Source organism: Felis catus, chromosome B1 (genome assembly GCF_018350175.1).
Source record: "Felis catus isolate Fca126 chromosome B1, F.catus_Fca126_mat1.0, whole genome shotgun sequence".
In the NCBI taxonomy this organism is placed as follows: domain Eukaryota; kingdom Metazoa; phylum Chordata; class Mammalia; order Carnivora; family Felidae; genus Felis; species Felis catus.
The window spans coordinates 1,345,156-1,363,120 of NC_058371.1; the positions used below are offsets into that span (position 1 = coordinate 1,345,156).

At 51.0% G+C, this 17,965-nt stretch overlaps 1 protein-coding gene across 1 annotated transcript in view; it reads left to right on the plus strand.

Moving 5' to 3' along the window:
- The window catches only part of DLGAP2 (DLG associated protein 2), a 784,363-nt gene that overhangs the window by 565,260 nt on the left and 201,138 nt on the right, over positions 1–17,965 (plus strand).

Below are 17,965 nucleotides of genomic sequence, written 5' to 3' on the forward strand. Positions count from 1 at the left end.
AGGAGACACCAACTTGAGTCAGAGGGGTGAAGAGTCAGGACATTGGTCCAACCAAGGAAAGTGCAGTTTTGTCTAAATGTTTATTTATAATTGTCCCGTAAAGGTTCATGGGGCATATTCTCATCCAACGGCCACCAAAATTGTTGCTGGGGGTAGGGGGTAGGGCGACAAGATGGGGTATGGTTTAAAGTGCGTTGGGTATTGAATTTAGGGAACTATCTCTTTATTTTTGTTTCTAGGAAGTCAGGATTTTTTTTTATTAATAGTAAAAATGCATTTGAAAAGTTCACATTGGAAGCACTCATACAAGGCTGTTCATTTCTACGTCTGTTGTACTTGCATGCTATGAACTTCTGGAAATAAACACCTGGGCTGTCAGCCCAGGGAGCCCACGTAATTCCCCTCCAAGTGTGTTTTGGTTAAGCTGGGTTCAGAGGGAGCTGACTGGTCCCATTCCGTGTTGGGACCCTGAGCCATCAGGTCCCAAAGCTTAGACCCCCTGCATAGGCTGAGGCTGGGAGTGTAGGGAAGACAGGTGAAGGCAGACGTGTGTTCGTGGGAACGGTGAGTGCAGGTGCAGAACCTCGTGGAAGATCTGGAGGGCCACAGCCTCAGTCCCAGCATTTCCACCTAGAGGGATCGTGGCCCCATAGGAGGCGGCACCAAGCCAGACCTCTGGACTCCCACATCTGGGACCCCGACGGCCCTTTCTCTGTTCTGCGTTCAGTCAAGGGGCAGTGGGAAGATGACTGACAGCACGCCTTGGGACTACCTTGGCTGACCACGTGTTCCACTTGTGATGTGTCGGAACCCAGCAGATAAAGGAGGGCTGTCATAGCGAGCTCACATCTCCTCTGGAAAATTTGCTGGGCTTGCTGCATTCCATGAGCTCTCCAGGGAGTTTGCCTTGAAAACAAATCACTGAAGACACCTCCTGTGATTTTGGTGACAGAGCCCATCTGGGAGTCCTCTCCAAATGATCTGCTCCCAGACTAGCCCAGCCACCACTTGGGGTGAAACACGGTGGGTCGCAGAATGCACGTGATCCGTGGCAGGGCACGAACAATTGGTGACCTCCTTACGCACAGACGGCTGAGTGCTTGAATAAACAACATGTTTTGGAAATAAACCTTTGCAAAGGGACTTGTCGCTGAGCTTGTAGGGTTGCTTTGGCTCTTGCTGGCTTGTTGGTTGGAGTGGACGAATTGCACCGTTTGGTGAGCCAGCCCAGGAGTATCCGTTAGATGGCATGTTTGAAACTCAGTCATAATCAATATGGCAAAATTACTGAACGCTGGGCAGCGAGACCAGCAGACCATCTGATCTGGCAATTTTCCTGTGTCCACAAACATGCTTTCGGCAACCCACTGATCCCCGTTAGGTCCTAGACGCTACAGTAAAGACATAGATGCATGAAACCCGGCTTCTTAGATCCGGGAACACAGGCACCGGAATGCTGGGGTCCTGCATGGTAGAAGGTCGGATTTGTAGGAATCCGGGTTTTATTAAACTACGTAAATGTCTGTTTATTTGTTGTAACTTCTCCACGCATATGGAATCTGGTTTAACAAATGTTCCTTCCATCCCCAGGGGACTTAAAGTACTCAAAAACAGAGAATAATACCTCTCTGAAAACCACAAACCAAGATCCTTTATGTAAATATTATCTGAGAGAAGAAAAGGAAATGGGGCCCATCCATTCCCCCCTAATAAACATTTTTTGCAGACCGTTGGAGAGCCAGCACCTGTGGGGAGTCTGCTCTGGGGGAGTGGCCACCCCGTGGGGAGCGTGGGATGTGCCCATCTCTGCTGGCTCTGGGGGATTAGTCAGACCTCAGCAGCTCACTGGTACTGCTCTTTGGGCATGTTTTCTCTTGGTGAACATGGAACATTCTAGGGTGTCTCTGAGCACAGTGCATTTAGCTTCCCTAGAAAATTATCAGTCTCCAGAGAGTTGCCAGGATGGGTGGTCAGAGAAACTAGACTAGATGTGGGGAGGGCTCCACGTCAGGCGGGAGCTCGGAACCTACCCAGCGTCCATCTCCGTGCGCGGCAGAGGGTTCAGGGCTCTGGCCCACGTCCGTCCCGGGGCCGCAGAAAGCACTGCTCGGTAAATTCAAGGGAAGGCATATGACAAATGGAAAATGTTCTATAAACGTGAGTTGTGTGGATCATGGATCGTCCCACGGGCATCCCCATCACCAAGAGGCTCCAGCGGCGGGGAGAGGGCCGCCCATGCCCACTTCAGCCGCCACCAGGGGCGCCCTGATGTGCTGTGTCCAGACACACAGGCGGGAAGTAGCCTTTCCTCTTCCTCTAAGACATCAGCGCTGCCAACATGGAAGGACCACGTCCGCCCCCATCTTCCTGCCCGTTACGAGGTGTTCAGGCCGTTTCTGACTTAGCGACCCACTGCCCTTCAAGCCTGTTATCTAGACACAGGCGTGACGCAGGGTCAGGACATTTGAGTCCAGGCCCCAGGTTCTGCCCATTCGCTGTGTGAGCTCATCGAGTTCCTGAGAGGTGGGGCTCGAGCCCACAGTGGGTGGGGGCTGCCCGCTTGCCAGGAATAGATGGGGGGGGGGTACGCAGCGCCGGGTACGTGTCAGCTCCTCTGGTGCGTGTGCACCCCACTTGTACATGGAAAAGAGGCATTTTTGCTGGATGTAGGGAAAGAAGCTTGGGTTAAAACACTTATTTCGTGCAGAGTATCTGCCAAACTATGAGCTAAGTGTTTCCCCTCTGAAAATACTTGTTTTGTCCTTGGACACCACTATGCCCCTCCCACCAGGCCCCAGGAGGAAGGGGCCCGTCTGAGCCCCACGTGCAGGGGGAGAAGCCCTGGCTGACGGGGTTGATACGTATTTTCATGCATGTTTCTCTCTGTCCCACCCCCACCCCCCCCAGCAGCTTGGGCTCTGCGGCCCAGCCCTTTCGTTAGCACAAAGAAGAATGTTAGTCTTTCTGTCTCTGAGAATTCAAACCATAAGACCAGTTACAGCTGGCATTTTTGTGTCACCCTCCTGGATCCCCTGCTGTAGTCGGGAGGCCATTTTCATGGACCGCCGAGAGAGCTCTCCTAAAAACATAACATCGTCATCCTACCCTAACCGTCTGTTTCAAGGCCCATCGAGCGGTGGTTTGTGAAGCAAACTCACTATGCATACATGTAGGTGGTGACTCACCACTCACTTTCAGCTGTATAATTTGTCCTTTTAAAAAGAACTAATTATGTAGAAAATATTTTAGTGAAACTAGCAACGAAGGAGGAAACGAGAAGTGTTCTTTGTGGATGAGCGTTAACGGGGCAGCGCTGTCCGGAGATTCTTTCAGAGAATGGGAAGGAGCCACTTTCGCTAAAAATATGTTGCTTGTTGCCATGGGAACCATGGCTCACGAGTGTTTCATGAGCCCAGTCTAGCCAGGATTTGAGCGGGGTCTGATACTGATACCCTAATATTAATTTTCCTTTTCAGAAACAGCATCATTTTCACAATTGTTAAATACAAACATGAAAATAGGGACGCTTTGTTCCAGCACAGTCAGCCACTTAAAAGCCACCACTGGTTAGGGGCCCCTGGGTATCTCAGTCAGTTAAGCGTCAGTCTTTGGCTCAGGTCATGGTCTCACGGTTCATGGGTTCAAACCCCGTGTTGCGCTCTGTGCTGACAGCTCAGAGCCTGGAACCTGCTTCAGATTCTGTGTCTCCTCCTCTGTCTGCCCCTCCCATGCTCATGCTCTGTCTCTCTCTGTCTCTCAATAATAAATAAACGTTAAAAAAATTTTTTTAATCATCCCTGGTTCTATAGGAAGGGCCGGTTTAGGTGGAGACAGCAAGAGGGTTGAGTGGGTAATGGTTACCTGAGCCAGTCGGGAAACTTCACAGCATCATCTCCGATAATTTATTGACATGTGGGCCAGGTTCAGGTACTAAAACAGTTTTTTACTTTTTTAATTTTCTTTGTTTTATTTTTATTATTTATTTTGAGAAAAAGAGAGAGGCAGCATGAGCAGGGGAGAGGCAGAGAGAGAGAGAGAGAGAGAGAGAGAGAGAGAGAGAATCCGAAGGAGGCTCCGCGCTGTCAGTGCAGTCTGACATGGCGCTCAAAGTCACAAACCATGTGATCGTGACCAGAGCTGAAACCGAGAGTTGGACGTGTAACAGAATGAGCCACCCAGGTGCCCCTCCTTGCGCCTGTTTCTAATGTTTATTTATTTTTGAGACAGAGACAGAGACAGAGACAGAGCATGAGCAAGGGAGGAGCAGGGAGAGAGGAGACACAGAATCCAAAGCAGGCTCCAGGCTCTGAGCCGTCAGCACAGAGCCCAACACAGGGCTCAAATCCACAAACTACGAGATCATGACCTGAGCCAAAGTCGGATGGTTAACCGACTGAGCCACCCAAGTGCCCCTGAAACAGTTTTTTAAAGAAAGCATAAGCTGCACAGACTTCTTATTTGGAACAGGTGGGGAAACTGAGGTTGGTCACGCGACTGTGGACCGAACACCTGGTCGGTGGGGCTGGGATGGAGGCCAGCACGTGGCTCAGAGCTGGTTCTCGACCGCTGAGCAAAGCTGCCTCTCCCATCATTGTTCTCGGAAGTGGCAAATTGGATTTTCCGTCTCTTCAAGTGAAGAAGGAAAAGTCTGTTAGAGTAAGGGGGAAAAACCCTAGGACAACTCCCCCCACCATATAGATTAAAAACAGCATCCCAAATTGTGGTATAAAGTGGGTTCCTATTTTGAGTTGAGTTTCCCTTTTAGCACACTTTTAAATTCTGTGCTTGAGGCCCATTTAATCTAACTTTAGATTGGGGGGCTTAACTGATTGAGGGTAAGGGGGGCTTACCCGACCAAATATACTCTCTCTATAAATATACTCTGCCCTGAATTTGCATTCAGCTTTTCCAAAGTATGCGTAGAAACCAGCTACATGGCACACAGCCTTGCTTAACTGTGTGTGGGGCTGGCCTCCATGCAGAAAGTACTAGAAGCCCCTCAGCAGGAAGGAAAGGAGAACAAGGGGAAAGAAACTTGGTAGCTATACAAACGTGATGCTGCGTGAATTTCCCACGAGAATAATGTAGGACCAAAGTGGGGGAAACAGCAGAAACAGAGAGGCTCATGAGCCATTCCTAATAAACAGGTGGCTGAACCGTCGACATGGACTGGACCGGGGAGGGGGGCTGCTCCCTCTGTGGTCCTGGGGGGGCTGGACACTTGCCACGGTTGTGCGAGATCTCGTCTCGTTTGTACAACCGACAAACCCATTTCTGTAGATTTGGTATTAGGCAGTCATTGATTTATAGTGATGGGTAGTTCTTTCAATATGCTTCTAACTGAAGAATTCATCGAAGTGCTTAGTACTCTTTTATAGCACAGATGTTGATAACCATTCACATAACTAGACGTTTTAAATGGCTACAGGGACACCTGGGTGGCTCAGTAGGTTAAGCGTTGACTTCGGCTCAGGTCGTGATCTCGTGGTTTGTGAGTTTGAGACCCGTGTTGGGCTCTGTGCTGACAGCTCAGAGCTTGGAGCCTGCCTCATATTCTGTGTCTTCCTCTCTCTCTGCCCTCTTCCACTCATGCTGTCTCTCTCTGTCTCTCTGTCTCTGTCTCTTTCTCTCTTTCTCTCTCTCTCAGACATAAGTAAACATTAAAAAAATATTTTTAAATAAATAAATGAATGGCTATGGTTGTGCCCAGGTTGGGGGAGTGCCTTCTGAAATACCTCATATAAAAGGAACCAAATGTAAAAGCACTAAGTCTACACTACAGGCTTCCCAGCACTGTGATTTTGTAGCCAAATGGTTGGGGCTTATGCAGAAAAATGAAATATTCCATGGTTACAGTTTAAGCACGTGAAAAGAACAGAAAATTCTATATTAGAATGTAATCTGAGAATAAAAATCAAGCTCCAAAAAACAAAGTTTTGAGGAAGTAAAGCTTGGATGAAAAGATGCATTAATATAATTGATGTGTAGTATTTATTTAGTGCTAATCTCTTCATTAAAATGCATTCTGAATGTTCATAAGTTCTAGAGATTTAATTATGGATATGCTATTTACCATTGTATTATAAAATTGCATAAAATTACCACCTTTCTGAACATCTGCGCTGATTAAATAATATAAATGTCCTCGTGCCTCCGTTCCCATCAAGTGTCTGCTCTTTCAGACACTGATTTACTTAAGACCTCGTTCAAAGTGAAACTCCCATCCGCGGTCACTGTCGTAGCTGAAGTTTGCTTCCCGAGTTTATAACGTATGGCGAAAGCGGGCTTTCACTAACTGGCCGGTTTCTGTGGGGAGCTGTCCACACGTGGGAACTTTCTTACCGGGGCTGTGGATGGACATGTGGCTTTTTCTCAGCTTCCTCAAAGAGGTGATTTATCAACACATCGATCTGTGTGCTATTGATTGGTTCAGTGATTGTTATGATACCACTAACCCAGACCATCCTGCATCTGGTTATTTTTATCAGACAGATATGCTTAAGGCTCTTTCCATTAAAATGAAGGCGGGGGTGGGGGGGTAGTGTTTGAAAAGCAACACTTGCATTGGTGGAAGTTACTCTTCTGTGATTTCAATTAACCTCTTGACCATTTATTTAATACTTAGTGCATTTCTCTCTGCTAGACAACCATGAATGATCTTATCATCTTAATACTGCAGATATACGGGTAGCTCTAAACTTTACAAAGTAACTTAGAGCTTTTCTCATGTCACAACAGCAATTCACGGTCATTATAGGCAAGATACTAAAACATAATGCCGCCTCCGAGAGATGACCGTGGTGGACACTGGGTGTCCTTCTTCCCGCCCCCACTCCCTCCCACACACATATGTAAGCATCCAACATTCTTCTCTGCTCTACTGTAACTGCTCACTGTGTTACGAATTTCTTTTCACATCACTGCATCTCTTTCTGCAACACAGGGAGCCCGACTAAAGTGTTGAGGTCAGATCAGGGAGGAGTGGCACTAATTCAATGCAAAAGCCTATCTTGATCATTTTCAATCAAATGGAGGTGTGGGCCAGTTGCATGGCTGACGGACTTCTGACAGTCCTGTGACTTTCCCCGTGCCTATGATGGTTGTGCCCACGCAGGTGTGGGGGGCTGGGGAGAGCACGGCCCCTCGCACCCCCCCACCCCGTGTCATCTGCGGGATCCCCATCCTCTCTGGCAGTGGGGCCGGGACACAGCAGGCTCAGCCAGGCCTGTGTCAGTGGACGCTAAGGCCGTGTTCGAGGGTTCAGCCGTGAGCCACAACACTATTAAATTCTTACGTTATTAAAAGGGAAATTGTGGGGTTTCCTATCTTCGGAGATCGGTGTCTCAACCGTTTCCATATTTAATGCCTTCCCTCGTCGTGTTTTGCTTGACATCCTTCATCTGGCATCATTTCTATGTTGGCACTGCGCCTTCCCTCTTGAGTTCAAAGAGCCCCGTCATCAGCGTGTTGAGAAGCCCTCCGTCCTGTCTCCGCCGTCACCCTTACGTGGGTGTTCCTTCTCACGTTTCAGGCCCATGATGCCGTGATTTGAATGACAGTCTCCTTTCCTGTGTGTTTACCCCACGCCCTGTGGAACCCCTCACGGTCACCCTCCAGACCGCTAATACTCACAAGCTCAAATAAACACTGTGGCTCAAAGGAAGTACATTTAAATAATAAACTTCTGAGCAACGGTCTTGAAAACCTGGACATTTCTTTGCTGTTCTTTTTAAATCTGTTTTTAGAGATGCAACTTTCTCCGTTACTGTTCCCAATCACTAGCTTTCAGGCTGAGTGCATTGCGTTGATGACCCTGAGATAGTAAGGGAAAGATGGGGGGAGGGGCACAGGGCAAGCCGGGGTTCTGTGCACCTGACTTACAAGTGTGCTGCCTTGTGTAAACCGCTCGGATATCTTTGGAGTGTCCACTAACCTCAAACATCATGGTAGGTGCTGGGCATCAAAGGTGGGAACAGAACAGGGTGTGTGCCCTCAGAGAGCGCCTACTCCTGTTCACAAGCTGATATGTGGACTGAAAATGGAGCAGAGATCTTGTGGGTCTCAGCACAGACAGGGCCCCCACTCCCAGGGTGGTCTGGCTCTGCCTTTGTCCTGGGGTGGTAATCATTCCTGCCCCTCCCCTCTCCCGACTGCCCTACAGGGAAAGTAAATGAGTCATCCCAGCCCTGAAGTGGAGCGGGATGCTCAGAGCCCAGGCTGAGCCTGAGAAGCACCGGGAGGTTTTCATGAGGATGGGGGTCTGCCCTCAGCCCGGATTCCAGCGGACAGGTCTGAGATGGGGTCAGGCCCAGACGGTGTTCGAAGCTCCCAGATGGTTCTCAGGTGCAGCCAGGGCTGCGAGCCAGTATAATGAGCAGTGTGACGAGCGGTGCCATGAGCGAGGTGCGTCAGGGCGCTGAGGTGGGTCGGATGGCTCAGCCTGAGTGATCAAAGAGGGTTTCACAGAACAGACGCCGACCAGGCTTCCAGGGTGACTGAAACTGACAAAGCCCGTGTGGAGTTCAGCATTTCAGGAAGACTGACCAGGAAAGGCGGCAAGGGAAAAGCACGGCCCGTGCATGGATCTGGGGCGGGCCCCACGCTTGTAGCAGCGCTCCTCGTGTTTTGCTCTTGTCGAGGCCGAGTCTGGGCCCTGAGCCCTGGGGGCTGAGTCACACTCTGCATTTGTAACAAGACCCAGGCAGTGCTTGTGAGGTCCTGGAACAACACTTTGAAAGGGAGAGGTTTTCAGCCTACGGTGGAAACAGGGAACACTCGCACGGATACGCACTCAGCAACCCTGCTCGGGCCTCACTGTGAAGGCTCCTACTGTGAGAAGCCCCGAGCCCAGCCAGCTCTCATGTGAAAGCTGCTCAGACATAACACCTCATCTACAAAGTCGTCGTGAAGATCTAATGCACGATGCAGGCGTGCTGGGCTGGGAAGACCCACCAAAGTAGGGGTGGTTGAGGCTATTGTACTCGCCCTTTGGGTTAACAGAGGCTATCTGGGAGCCTCATGCCCACTCTCATAGGGTCGTTAGGGAGCACCTCCTCATGCCCATTCTCATTGGGTCATCTAGGAGCACTTCCTCATGCCCGTCCTCATAGGGCCATTAGGGAGCACCTCCTTATGTCCATCCTCATTGGGTCATCTAGGAGCACTTCCTCATGCCTATCCTCATAGAGTCATTAGGGAGCACCTCCTCATGCCCATCCTCATCAGGGCCATCAGGGAGCACTTCCTCATGCCCATCTTCCTCAGAGTCATTCGGGAGCATCTCCTCATGTCCATCCTCATGGGGACTTCCAGGACCTCTTCATCATGTCCATCCTCATAGGGTCATCTAGGAGCACTTCCTCATCTCCACCTCCATCGGGGCCACAGGGAGCACTTCCTCATGCCCATCCTCATCAGGGCCATCAGGGAGCACTTCCTCATGCCCATCCTCATAGGTTCATTAGGGAGCATCTCCTCATGCCCGTCCTCATCAGGGCCATCAGGGAGCACCTCCTCATGCCCATTCTCATTGGGTCATCTAGGAGCACTTCCTCATGCCTGTCCTCATAGAGTCATTAGGGAGCACCTCCTCATGTCCATCCTCATTGGGTCATCTAGGAGCACTTCCTCATGCCCGTCCTCATAGGGCCATTAGGGAGCACCTCCTTATGTCCATCCTCATTGGGTCATCTAGGAGCACTTCCTCATGCCTATCTTCATAGAGTCATCAGGGAGCACCTCCTCATGCCCATCCTCATCAGGGCCATCAGGGAGCACCTCCTCATGCCCATCCTCATCAGGGCCATCAGGGAGCACTTCCTCATGCCCATCCTCATAGGGCCATCAGGGAGCACCTCCTCATGCCCATCCTCACGGGGATTTCCAGGACCTCTTCATCATGTCCATCCTCATAGGGTCATCTAGGAGCACTTCCTCATCTCCACCTCCATCGGGGCCACAGGGAGCACTTCCTCATGCCCATCCTCATAGGGTCATTTGGGAGCACCTCCTCATGTCCATCTTCCTCAGAGTCATTAGGGAGCATTTCCTCATGTCCATCCATATCTTGGTGCCTGTTTTCCCTTCCACACTTTGTCTTTCCTACTGATGGTTCTCTCTCGCTAAAATTATCTGACAGTGCAGTTCTAAATAATGGATGTACCAAGTTTCTGGGATGAGGAAAATGCTACAAAATGAAGCTGTATGAGGATGCCAGCTGTCACTGCAGCTGAACAGCAAAGAAAAATTTTCCCTCCTCTGATGTTTGTGTCTTTATGCTCACATGTTCAAAAGCTTGAGAGACAGAAAAAAAAAATGCTATTTAAGAAAATAGAAGAAAGAGTGTTGGAACTAGTAAAGTAAAAAAAAATAATTTTTATTTTAAAAGAAACACTGTAATAACCAGTCCTTTAAAAATTGCTTAGTAAAACATGTTCTCATGATTTTTAAGCTAAAGTGCTGATTTATGTTTGTGTAATTTCCTTCTCTATTTGAAAGCTCATCATACCTTCACGTTGTGAACTTGATGCGAAAGATCCAGTGTCTGTGAATTACAGACTACTTCCCATTGTCTCTGTGGATTTTTTTTTTAATTTGAAAAAAAAAAAGCAAAAAGTTTGCTCAAATTCCCACATCCCAGAGATAACCACTGTTAATATTTTGCTAAATCTTTATCTTAGCCTTTGTATATTCATATATATAAAAGCTTTGCACTGGTTGTCATTTAAACCAGGAAGTGGACATTGGTTATAAAAGATAACCTTTCTGGGGCTCCTGGGTAGCTCAGTTGGTTGAGCGTCCGACTTCGGCTCCGGTCATGATCTCACAGTCTGTGAGTTCGAGCCCCGCATCGAGCTCTGTGCCGACAGCTCGGAGCCTGGAGCCTGCTTTGGAGTCTGTGTCTCCCTCTCTCTCTGTGACCCTCCCCCATTCATGCTCTGTCTCTCTCTGTCTCAAAGAAATAAATAAATGTTAAAAAAAATTCTTAAAAAGATAACCTTTCTAAATCACTGATGATCTTAATACCCAACACTCATTTAACAGTTCATACACAGTACTTTATGTGCATTATTTCTTTTAATTTTTTTGATCACCCGTCAAAGTAAGTTTAGTGATGGTCAATATTCTACATCCAGCGAAGGTGGAGCTCAGAGACAGAGCTGCGAGTTTAGGTGGCTGATGAACGGAGGAGCTATCCTTTCAAGTCACATCTGACTCAAAGCCCTTAATCACTGCGCTTTCCGGGCTGTCTCCACTCCACCCGCTGTTTGGTCCTAGGACGCTGCGCTCAGTTGTGTGTGCTGGGAATTGGCTGACAGAAAGACTGAGCAGGCCTGGTTGTTGAGATGTCTGAGGAGCTGGTGTTTGAGTTCATAGGCCATTCTTCCTGTGGAGCTCCTGTGGAGCTGACCTCACATCACTTCTTTCCTCCTCCCACTTGTAAGGTCATCCAGGTGAGACCGGCCCACAGACACTGGTTCCCCTTCTGTCGTACATTTTTCCTGTGGCTGGTGGGCTTTATGGCGAGGGGCACGCTGCCCGCTGGCAGGCTCTTCTGTCCCACGCAGCCGAGGGGCAGTCACGGTACGAGGAAGGTACGGACCAGCGTCTCCAGGTTGCTGTCAACCTCACCACCCCCAGCCTCACGGCGCCCCACACATCACGTGGAGCGAAAGAGAGGCCCTGGGGCTTTTGCTCGTGAGATTTGCTGAATCCCCGTGGAGGTTAGAGAACATGCGCTGACCCAGAGGAAGGGAAGCTTGTCACTCTGAGAGCGTTGTTTACTCGGGTTTAGATAAACACAGCCGGTCGATGTGCCTGTTCTCCTTAGACTGTGTTGTTCGACTCCTTTTGAATCCTTCCCGTAAGTAAGAAGGACTTAACCTCAGAATCGAAATTATTCATCTGAAGGGCGCAAGAACAAGCAATCACCGTTTGCCTTTTCTTCACCTGACCTCAGGCGTAACTGAGCAAAGTTGGTCCTGCCTGGACTCAGCATGGGGGCGCTGACCGCCTGCGTGCCCCCCCCACCCCGAGCCACACCCGGGAGGGCTGGCTCCGAACCCGTGCTGCTCCCCGCCCCCCTGCGTGTCACAGTGCATCCGGGAGGGCCTCAGGGTGTCCCCCTCCCTCACTTTCCACCTGGGGGAAGGGACCGACGTTTCATAATCTTTTTAGTCCAAAATTCAACAAAACCAGAACAAGAACAGAAGCGCACTCATGGTCGCCTTGAGGATCAAGTGGGATAAACAGTATGTGCTTAGCGCAGTGTCTGCGAAGTAATCCGTTTGTTGTTTTGAGTCCTGGATCCTTATCGTCTGAGGTGAAGTTATTGAAACATGATTTTATATACAAGTTGGAGCCCTTTCGAGATTAGATTTTCTGCGTCAATAATACAGATGCTTCCTTAATCCCCGTCGGGGAGAACATCCAGAGTTTGACATCAGCTCCAAAACTGCCCCTCCCCCCTGCCAAGTCCACGACTGACCTCCAGGGACACCTGACCACGGGGACCCGTCACCTACCTCCGGGCCACTCTGTGACAGCAGCCCAGGCCTCCCTGAGTTTATCATCCCCACCACCCTGGCCTGAGAGCCCTGGTTTGGGGACGCGGAGGGGTTCCAGCCCACACCGTCTGCCGTCCAGGATTATGTATTTCTTGGCGGTGTAAACAAGCATGACAGACCGCCGAAACCCACTCGCTGCAGGCTGACCCTAGTGGTGACAAAAGACCCGAGTCACGCGCTCACCGTGTCCTGTTTTCTGCAAAGGCTCCGGCCTCCTGACGGAAGGAGCCACAGGCGCGCTCACGTGCCCCTGTCGGCGGGGAGCCCCTCGGGTCTGAAAGTCTTACCACGTAGGCTCCCCCGGACCAAACCCGAGGCAGCCTCCACCAGGGCCAGGGAGTACCGGAGCTCAGTCCCGCACCTGCACCTCCATGTCCACATCTGTCCCCCGGCACCCCCACAATGGCTGAGCTGGAGGAGGGAGGCCGGTTCCGCACGGCATGCGGGTCGGACAAGCCCTCTGTACAGGGAGTCACGTGAGGCCTCTGTAGGGGGGAGCTGGGTTTATACCATCCCATTATGACTCACCCAGCAGCATGCAGAATCTGGAACTAGTTTTGCCCCAGTGGCCCCTGCATCTGGCGTGTTGAGACAAACTAGAAGGCAGGAGACAAGGGACAGTCCCAGCAAAGGCACTGCTGATTCTAAGCTGCCGATTCTGAGCTGGAGGCCGAGCTGTGGTCACGGCAGCAGGTCTGAGCCCTGGTTTAGAGTCAGTGGTTCTCAAGGTGTTGCCCTTAGACCATTAGACCTGCAACTGTAGTATCACCTGTGAGCGTCTTGGAAATACAGATTCACGGGCCATCTCCCAACCCTCTGAGTCAGACTCCCTGATGAGGGGACCCATTCAGGTTTGAGAACCAGTTTTGGTACAAGGAGGGGGTGGCTGAATGTATTTTCAGTGGGTGCCCATGTCTGTGTGTGCCACAGATTGTAGAGATTCCAAACCTGCCAGGCAGCGTGCTTGGGCACGGCTTTCAAAGGTGAGGGAGGCATGGGCGTCCGCCGTTCGGAGAAGAGACACAGTCGCACGTCGTACAGTGTTGGAAGCTGCCAGACGGAGGCAGGCCAGCCACAAGTCGGAGGTCCTGTCTGGGATGAGCCTGGGGCTGAGCCGCTGAGGACGGACCGATGTGTGCAGGCGTCTGCAGCGAGGCCATTCCAGGGCATGGATGGGCAGCGCCCCGCTAACTCGGGGAACTGAGGGCAGTCGTGAGTCGTCTGTGGCTGAGCTTAGACGTGGGACCGCGCGGGGCGGCTCCAGGTCCGCGAGACCGGAGACCCGGAGACAAACACATATAGGTGTTGTGTGAGTACCGTCCGTGTGTGACAGAGACTGTGGTACCTTCCACCGTGAAGACGGCCCTCCCTGCGTGCCCCCCCCCCACTCAGCCCCGAGAGAGCACGGGCCGTAATGAAACCCACTCTTCTAACTGGGTTCTCATCAGGTCAGTCTAATTGCCTGTAACATGAGTGACAAAATTGAATGTACACCAGCCTGCGTGTGTGATTGCTTTGAAAATGGCTATGTATTCTGAATGAAAGACCCAGAAATTAGGTGGATTATTCCAGAGGACCACCATTTGCAGCCTGAACTTAGTGACACTTCATAGAACCTCTCTTGGGCCCCCCTGGGAAGGAGCAAGCGTAATCTCATCTGTGTCTGTGGCCCCGGCCTGACCTACCTTAGCATCATGTCCAGGCCTGAGAAGGAACGAAACTTTTTCAGAGCGCACAGGTTTGAAACCACCACCTGACTATGTAATCAGAGCATTTGGGAGGGTCAGTGAGGGCACGGCAATGGAGATTAGCTGTCAGCAGCCACTCTCATTACAATATGCGATTCCATATTAGCAGTATGTGTTCGTAACCATAAGCGGCTTGCAGACATTTCAGCCCGCTCCAAAACTGTAAAGCACCAGGCTCAAATTATTAAAAAAAAAAACAAAAACAAACCAAAAAAACCCTCTCATTAGACAGCTCACTTTGATTCCAGTCTCCATAGAGACGGGATATTCAGATGCGTTAAGATATTTTTGTCTTTGGGAGTGTTTATATGTCTTGGAATTTGGGCATGTGTGGAAACAAAAAGCCAGATGCCTCATCCAGTGTCTGAGATATGGTCTGGAGACGTGTCACGTTGGGCAGTGAGACGCGTGTGAGAAACAGAAGCAGAAGTTGCCACTGTTGAGTGGCAGATTCAGAGTTGAACCTGCAGAGTGACAAAAGCGTGGAAACTTCCTGAAAACGGGCGGGTCTGACATTCCCGGCTGGGGAGAGGATTGGAGTCTTCTTTATAAACCAAGTGTTGACACGTGTGTGTGTGTGTGTGTGCATATGTGCGTGCGCACGTGCATGTGTGTGCGCATTGCGAACGTGTGTGTGTGTGTGTGTGTGTGTGTGTGTGTGTGTGTGTGTGTGTGAAAAACACATCGCCAAAGAGGCGCGAGCAGGACACCTTGTTCAGGGTCGTCAGCAGCATCTCCGCCACGAGGACCTGGGGCCCGTGTCCTGAGCCGCGTAATGGAAGACAGGGTGGTCTTCAGAGGGGATTTGCTGCCTTCGTTTCTTTTTAGACTAGAACAAAACCTCCTTTTCCTAAGTGCGCTGAAGGCAAAGATTTTCTTTGCCTTCAAAACATCACTTCCTTCGTCTCAGGAGGACGGAGGCTGGCTGTTCGCACCCGGGGACAGTCCTGCTGGCTTTCAGTACCAGTTGTGAAGTGAACCCAAACCAGCACCAGGAGCGTCAGACGCAGCGGCAGAGCGTTGCTGGCTTTGCGCCGGGGGCGTGGGGATGTACCCGGGGAGCATCCACTTCACGGACGCCTGATCTTTCTCAGATGAAGCGCCTACACGTGTCTGGGCTCCAGCAGGTGAATCCTGTCCAAACGCGGGCGGGCGGCTTTCACTGCACCTTGTCTCCACGGTGTTTGCCGTGGGTTTGGCAGGCTGGCCCCGTTCTGGGACGCGCAGCAAGGAGCAGGCTCGCGGTCACGGGAACACAGTGAGAAGAGTGAGCGGAGCACGGTCAGAAGCCAGCGGTCCACTACGGACCCGTCCTGGCCCTGGTCCCCCGGTCCCGGGGACACTGGGTGTTCCTGGTCGCAGAAGCTGCACCAGGACCGCCGGGGGCTGCCCCTCTCTGGAGCCGCTAGGTGTTCAGAAAGCACAGCCATCACGGGGTGCATGGGGGGCTCAGTCGGGTGAGCCTCCGACTCTTGATCTCAGCTCAGATCACGATCTCACAGTTCCTGGGATTGAGCCCCTTGTTGGGTTCTGTGCTGACAGTGCGGAGCCTGCTGGGGATTCTCTCTCTCTCTCTCTCTCTCTCTCTCTCTCTCTCTCTCTCTCTCAAAATAAGCAAACAAACTTAAAGGAAAAAGCAAGCACAGTCCTCAGTGACTACTCTCGCATAGTCCAAGTCTGGGGAAGGAGGGTTCTGAACTGGACGCAGAGATGTGTCTCCAGGTGCAGCCTGAAGGTGTGTATGTGCAGAAGCTCGGGTCCTCGGATGCAGGAGGGACACTGCCGCAGGGTGAGCCCCCAGGCACTGTGCCGTGCTCAGCTCCTGGCTGCCAGCCTGGTCAGGACAGTGGGCAGCGGTGAGAGGCGGAGGGCACAGGGGTGAGGACACTGGCAGGGGCAGGGCTGCCTGTGGAGGCTTGGCGTGTCGAGAGCCGGTTTCCACAGCCTGTGCGCGTCCAACCCCACAAGTGACAGGGGAGGGTGGCGGGCAAAGAGCCAAGGTAACCCCACACCCAGACCCCTCTTTGCCTGCTGTGATCCCAGATTTGGGGAAAAGAGCTAAAAACAAGACGTGAGTCTATGGACAGTCATACTGAGGCCTGATTACAGGTGCACAGAGGAGTTAGATGCTAGAATATGACCACTCACGTCTTCCTCCCAAGAGAGACCCCTCCCTGCAACCTGTCTCCCTTCTCACCGGCAGTCTTGGGATGCATTGAGTCCTTGTGTCCCACTCCCCCTGACCTGTGCGCTCCCTGGGCCATCCCTCCCCCCACAGGTACAGAACCCATTTCTTGTCTCATTAAATGTCACTTCCCCAAGGAAGCATTTCTGCACCCCTAGCCTAAGCAGACTCGCCTGGAGAGTTGCCGAGTGAGTGTGCAAAATATCCTCCTAGTAAAACCCACCTTAGTATCTTTTATTTGAAATAGGCTCCACGCCCAGTGTGCGGGTCTTGAACTCAGGACCCTGACACCAAGAGTCGAGTGTTCTACGGATTGAGCCCGCCGGGCGCCCCCTCACTACTTCCTGTTGGGTCTGAGTGTCCCAGGTGAACAGTCAGTGCCAGGAAGGCAGCTGGCAGGTCTGTCTGGTTCACGGCCCCCCCTGGGTGCCAGCTCGAAGGCTCCCTTAGAGACCAGAGGCCTTCAGGTCTGTTACTGGTCCCCGACTGTAAAACAGGAACAACGCTCTGTATTGACTGTAACTCTTCGGCTTTATTGTGAGGAGGCTGCTGTTGACCGAAGTAGTTTTTCCTAGCAGTTTTCCAGGGATGAAGCTTGCATTTCATTTGGAAACAACCTGATGGCTTTTGGAACAGGCCCTTCCCAAGAAAGCTGTAGACTCCGCAGTATTTTGCAAATAGGAAGCTTTCTCATCTCGTAGAAACACCATGTGCCAGCAGCCACTCCGCTACCCTGAAGGGTGTGTCTTTTTATCGGCGACAGTGTTGCAGGTTAGAGAGAAACATTTCCATATGCAGGCTTCCTCCCAGCTGCCGAGGGGCTGATGCTCATTTTGCCCTTTTCAAAGTGACTGAAGTTCTGTCAGTCTTTCTAAAGGAAAAGCGTCTGGCGGGTGGTACAGCAAAGTGTCTTCCGGGGTCATGTAACTGTTCGGGCTGACTTCAGTGTCTACTTTGTTGCTTGTAAATAAGGGTCTCTTGATTGGGATTGTTACGGTATAATCTTGGAAATGGCTGATTTAATGGTCAAAACTACTTTCAAAATTATTGCCAGAAGCATCCCTGTTTTGCAGCAAAGTATGCTTTTTAATTAAAAAAAAAAATAGTGCCACCAAAGAAACATAAATCACATTGTTTCAAAATAAAAATGAGGCAGATCATGCGATGATCCAGAGTGCATATGGGCCTAAAAGTTGCCCAATATGGGTGTGTCTGAACGTGAACGTCAGGAATTTGTGGGTCAGGCTGGAGGAGTCTGGGTGCAGCGCAGGGTGTGTTGACAGGTGTCTACGCTCAGCCCCCACTTCCTTCTGCCCAGAGGCCTTGGATCCCCGCCAGCTCTATGTAAACTGTGGTCTTTGTTTCTGGAGCCCCGGGAACATGTAGAAATTCTCATGTCGGTGGAGTTGCAAGATTCTTAGGGGTGTCCTGTGTACAAGCAGGTTAAATATGTTCCATCAGTCACT